Below are 6,159 nucleotides of genomic sequence, written 5' to 3'. Positions count from 1 at the left end.
AGTTCTTACCAGAACCAGGAAGTATGACCATATTAGCCCAGTTCTGTCAAAACTGCATTGGCTCCCTATTAAACATCGCATAAATTTTAAAATATTGCTGATTACTTACAAAGCACTGAATGGTTTAGCTCCGCAGTACTTGAGCGAGCTCTTAACGCATTATAGTCCGTCACGTCTATTACGATCTCAAAATTCCGGCCAGTTGATTATACCTAGAATATCAAAATCCACTGCTGGCGGTAGATCCTTTTCCTATTTAGCACCAAAACTCTGGAACAGTCTTCCTACCATTGTCCAGGAAGCAGACACCTTCTGTCAGTTCAAAGCCAGATTAAAGACACATCTCTTTGACCTAGCTTTCACATAATACATTATAGACTTCTATAATTTAATGTTATGCTGCATAGATTAGGTCAGCCGGAACCGGGAACACTTCCCAAAAATCCTGATGTACTCGTTACATCATGAGAAGAATGGCATCTACGCTAATTTTAGTGTCTGTGTTTATCCCAAGGTTTTTCCTGCAGCCTGCCGGATCCGGGCCGTATCCAGATCTGACGAAGGACCTTCACCTGGACCGATGACAACGCAGTGCTGAAGTGCCAACTAGTCTCTCCCTATGGAGGATCCCACTACCACTCTACAGATAAGGCGTTGTCGGGAAATTCGTCTTGCGGTCCTACCCCAAAGCAACAAATAAAATAAAATTCCTTATCAAAATTTATAAGGAAAGACAAGTATTTTGTTTAGGTTTGGCTTGTAGGGAATTCCAAACCTGCGTATATTCTAACGCACATAACTATAGAACCCATTCTAAATGCGCATGTGAACGCCATCAGCGTTTCTCACAGGTTCGCGTTTAAAGTCTGTGTAGAGAGAATGGTGTCGTCTTAGCGGCCCCTAATTTAATAACAAATGATCATTGCGACGGAACCAAATCAATTAAAACTAACTTTAGATGGAAATAACTTAACTCTGCTGTAAAGCCGAAACAATCTCTGTTACCTTAAATTATATGCTTATCTCTGTAAAGCTGCTTTGAGACAATCTACATTGTTAAAAGCGCTATATAAATGAAGATGACTTGACTTGACTTGACTTGACTGGGAGAGCGGCGCTTTGGGGAACGGCGGTGTGGGAAAATCAGGAAGAATGCTGCTCCTCGTTCCAGAAGCTCTCCAATGAAATGAGGCAAGTGTTCGACCGCGCCGTTGCTGGAAGAGAGGCTGCTAGAATATTGATGGATTTACGACAAGGAGAAAGGTCCGTATCTGACTTTTCGATCGAATTCCGAACTCTAGCAGCAGAGAGCCAATGGAACGAGGAGGCGCAGTGGGACATGTTCCTGCATGGGCTGGCTGACCGCGTCCAAAGAGAAATCTACACCATGGACCTTCCCACCAAGTTAAGTGATCTCATAGCTCTGGCTCTGAGAGTGGACGCACGTCTTTCTCGAGCTGACCGACGTCTTCAACCTAATCGTTCTCCTGGAGGGATTGAGGGACAACGCTCCGGAAGCAGGGACGTGGTCAGCCCTGTCAACGAACACGAACCCATGCAGGTGGGTCGAGCCCAACTTTCCCGGGAGGAGAAGGAGAGGCGGAGATCCCTGGGCCTTTGCATGTACTGTGGAGGAGCTGGACATTTTGCTTACAGTTGTCCGTTTAAAAGGCCCAGCCCGACAGTAAGTATGAGGCTACTGTCGGGTGGGATCTCTGCCGAAAAGACCTCATCCACATCTACTCTCCTTCCGGTAAGACTCCGATGGTCAACTCACCTCCACGACTGTCGGGCTCTTCTGGATTATGGGGCTGAGGGTAATTTCATGGACCACACCTTTGCACGCAAGTTTCAAGTTCCCCTCAGACCACTCACGCACCAGATTGCAGTACACGCCCTCAATGGTCAAGAAATTCCCACCATTTCACTGGCCACCGAAGACATCACCCTCATCACATCAGGAAATCACACCGAAACCATCTCCTTTTACATTCTCGACACTCCTCTGGCACCCATCGTCCTTGCTCACCCATGGCTCACCCGTCACAACCCCAGAGTGGACTGGCTATCTAAGTCTGTGTCGGCGTGGAGCAGTTTTTGTCATAAGTCTTGTCTTGTGTCTGCCTGTCCGTCTGTTTCTGTCCCTGTGTTTCAGGAGGAGGCGTTTAGTGGATTTATCCAACGTTCCCGCGGAGTACCTGGACCTGAAGGAGGTGTTCAGTAAGTCTCGGGCTGCGTCTCTTCCTCCGCATCGTCCCTATGACTGTGCTATAGAGTTATTGCCAAGTACGTCTCCGCCTAAGGGAAAGTTATATTCGCTCTCTATTCCAGAGAGAGAGGCCATGGAGAAATACATTTCTGATTCTCTAGCAACGAGGTTCATCCGCTCTTCCTCTTCTCCAGCGGGGGCGGGGTTCTTTTTTGTGGGGAAGAAGGATGGATCGTTGCGACCTTGCATTGATTACCGAGGGTTGAACAGCATCACGGTAAAGATACTTATCCTTTGCCGTTGATGCCTTCAGCCTTCGAGAGGTTGCAGGGAGCATCTATCTTCACGAAATTGGATTTACGGAATGCTTATCATTTGGTCTGCATCAGGGAGGGGGATGAGTGGAAGAACACTTTTAACACCCCCAGGGGGCACTTTGAATACTTGGTCATGCCTTTCGGCCTTTCCAACTCCCCAGCGGTCTTCCAGGCACTAGTTAATGGTGTGTTACGAGACATGGTCGATCAGTTCATTTATGTCTACCTGGATGACATATTGATTTTTTCATCGTCTCTCCAGGAACACGTGCAACACGTCCGACAAGTGCTTCAGAGGTTGCTAGAGAATGGGCTTTTTGTCAAGGCGGAGAAATGCGCTTTTAATGCACAGTCTGTTCCTTTTCTAGGTTACATCATTTCGGATGAGGGAATGCGCATGGATCCTGAGAAGATTAAGGCTGTGGTGGATTGGCCAAGTCCAGATTCCCGTAAGGCCCTACTGAGATTTCTGGGGTTCGCCAATTTTTACCGGCGTTTCATTCGCAATTTCAGCCAACTAGCCGCACCTCTGATCGCCTTGACCTCAAGTCAAGTCAAGTCACCTTTATTTATATAGCGCTTTTTACAATACAGATTGTATCAAAGCAGCTTCACATTGATAAAATGAAATAATACAACAAAGTATGTTTCTAGAAGAAAATTGCATCATTGTCAACCCTAATTAGGCAGATCAGTAATATCGTTGAATATTAAATGTCCCCAACTAAGCAAGCCAAAGCCAAGGCAACAGCGGCAAGGAACCAAAACTCCACCAGGTGACAGAATGGAGAAAAAAACCTTGGGAGAACCCAGGCTCAGTCGGGGGCCAGTTCTCCTCTGGCCAACGAGCGAACAGTGTATGATTATGATCCAGGCAGCATTACAGGGCAGAAGTCAGATCGGTCGTGTCGATGAAGCTGACACTTCAGGGATGCTTCATGGTTGGGTCCAAGTGCAGATCCACCATCTTATCTGGATACGGCCGGAGTAAACCTCACTTCAGAAAACGGAGAGACAGGTTGACACTTCAGCACTTCGAACTAATTGTTCCGCATTGGTCAATGAGAGCATATGGCGTAATTTAGATATATTTTTAAGATGGAAAAATGCGGTTTTACAGATACTAGACACGTGACTTTCAAATGAAAGATTGGTATCACAGAGCACACCCAGGTTCCTAACCGACGACGAAGACTTAACAGAGCAGCCATCGAGTGTTAGACTGTATTCTAGATTATTACGTGAGGGAGTTTTCTGTCCAATAATTAGAATCTCTGTTTTTTCTGAATTTAGAAGTAGGAAATTACGAGTCATCCAATTTTTTATATCAGTTATGCATTCTGTTAATTTTGTGAATTGGTAAGTTTCGTCTGGGCGTGAAGAAATATAGAGCTGAGTATCATCGGCATAACAGTGAAAACTAATGCCATGCTTCCTAATGATATCTCCTAATGGTAGCATGTACAGAGTGAACAGCAGCGGTCCTAGTACTGAGCCTTGTGGTACGCCATACTGAACTTGTGATCGATGAGACATCTGTTCATTTACTGCTACAAACTGATAACGGTCAGATAAGTATGATTTAAACCATGCTAGTGCAATTCCACTAATCCCAACATAGTTTTCGAGTCTATTTAAAAGAATGTTGTGGTCAATAGTGTCAAAAGCAGCACTAAGATCGAGTAACACTAATAGAGAGACACAACCACGATCGGATGATAAGAGCAAATCATTTGTGACTCTAATGAGAGCTGTCTCGGTACTATGGTACGGTCTTAAACCGGACTGGAAATCCTCGCAAATATAATTTCTTTCTAAAAAGGAACACAGTTGTGAAGATACTGCCTTTTCTAGTATCTTTGACAGAAAAGGTAGATTCGAGATCGGTCTGTAATTGACTAGTTCTGTAGGATCAAGTTGTGTTTTTTTAACAAGCGGTTTAATCATAGCCAGCTTAAAGGTTTTCGGTACATATCCTAGTGACAAAGATGAATTAATAATATTAACCCCCCTGAGGTCGGATGACGCGCGGGCGCGTCAACTCGATGTTTACTAAATGTTTCTATTAATATCTCCGCGATTGTGCAGCACACATAAATGGATCTGATTTTGCCGTAATCGATAGATTCTCAGATTCAACGTCCTTATTCTCGCGAGATCGTACGTGACTCACACAGAGAGTAAGAGGGAAGACAAGATGACCGTTCACCTAAAAAAATAAAATAATAAAAAATAAAAAAAATAAAAAAAGACCGTTCACCTTGCGTGATTGGTGGCCTAGATTGCCTGTCTGCATTTTGTGTGAAACCAACCAATAGATGCGGTTGAAATCCATAAGTACCCTCCCATCTCCTCACAGTGAGGAAAATACCAAGCTGAGTGACATGGAGAGAGAAAGAGTAAAAAAGTCCGCGAAAGAAAAAGACCGCGAAAAAAACATGGCAAAAACATATATAAAGAAGAGGAAAAGTAAGAAGAATCCGAGGAGAGATAATGGCGATGACATTGAAAGACGTACTTGCGGCGGTTTTGGAGAGCAGCGACGAGGATGAAAGGCGAGTTTCCGAGCCTGATGGATTTTCTTCTGATGAAGATGAGGATTATGATCACAGAAGAGATCCAGTTGAAGACGGGTAAGCGTATTTATTTTATAAAAAACCTTGTTCGCATGGTGCACTTTGTGCTAGGATAACTGTGACCATCTTGGCTAAAATAAGCTGCGCTGTGCTGCTTGGTGTATCTGAACTTTGACAAATTGACTGTGCCTTTAGCAATGTGTTTACTACTTTATGTAAAAGTTATTTTCTTGTGTAAAACTAGGGTACACTTACAAATAGTAACGATGTAGGCTGTTCTTGGTGGTCTCCTTTTGATAACTAATGTAATAATATTTATTCACCTCAATACACAATTTGAATAACATTATCTCTTGTAGTGATGAATCGATATGTTTTGGCCATTTACTATTTTATCATATTGTTTATACTTGTATAGATGTGGCTTGATCTTTCATATCATTTTATTTATTTATGTTTAGTAGGCCTATATTTATACTGAATGTAAAATTGTAAATCTCTGTAGAGTTTTGAAATGGAAGAGACAGTATTCCCACATCTCATTCAGGTGTTATTTGCTGTGATTTGGGGTGGACAGGACAGCTAGCACATGTGATAAATTGGAATAGATAAAGAGAAGATTAGCTGAAGGATATGTCGAATCCTCACACATCCTCCACATTCTTGTTAGTAGATTGATGTGTGTGTGTGTGTGTGTGTGTGTGTGTGTGTGTGTGTGTGTGTGTGTGTGTGTGTGTGTGTGTGTGTGAGAGCGAGATCTGGAATGAAGACAAGAGAGGAGGTGTAAACTTTATTTCAATGAAATTTATAATGCAAGTCCTAACTTATTTGTTTTTGTGTTTTTTTTCAGAGAGGATTCACAGCTACCAGGGCCCAGTGTAACACAGGCAGCCTCACCTGTGCCTGCCACCAGGTCACCACCAGCCCCTACACAGCAACCATCATCACCAACCCGGCCAGCCAAGAGGTTCCGTACCCCCCAGCATCAACCAGCACCCCCACCTACACAGCAACCATCATCACCTACACAGCAACCATCATCACCAACCCGGCCAGC

Source organism: Scardinius erythrophthalmus, assembly GCF_964197995.2.
Source record: "Scardinius erythrophthalmus genome assembly, chromosome: 14".
Classification (NCBI taxonomy): domain Eukaryota; kingdom Metazoa; phylum Chordata; class Actinopteri; order Cypriniformes; family Leuciscidae; genus Scardinius; species Scardinius erythrophthalmus.
The sequence above is the reverse complement of the archived record's forward strand: the minus strand, read 5'-3'. Positions refer to the sequence as shown.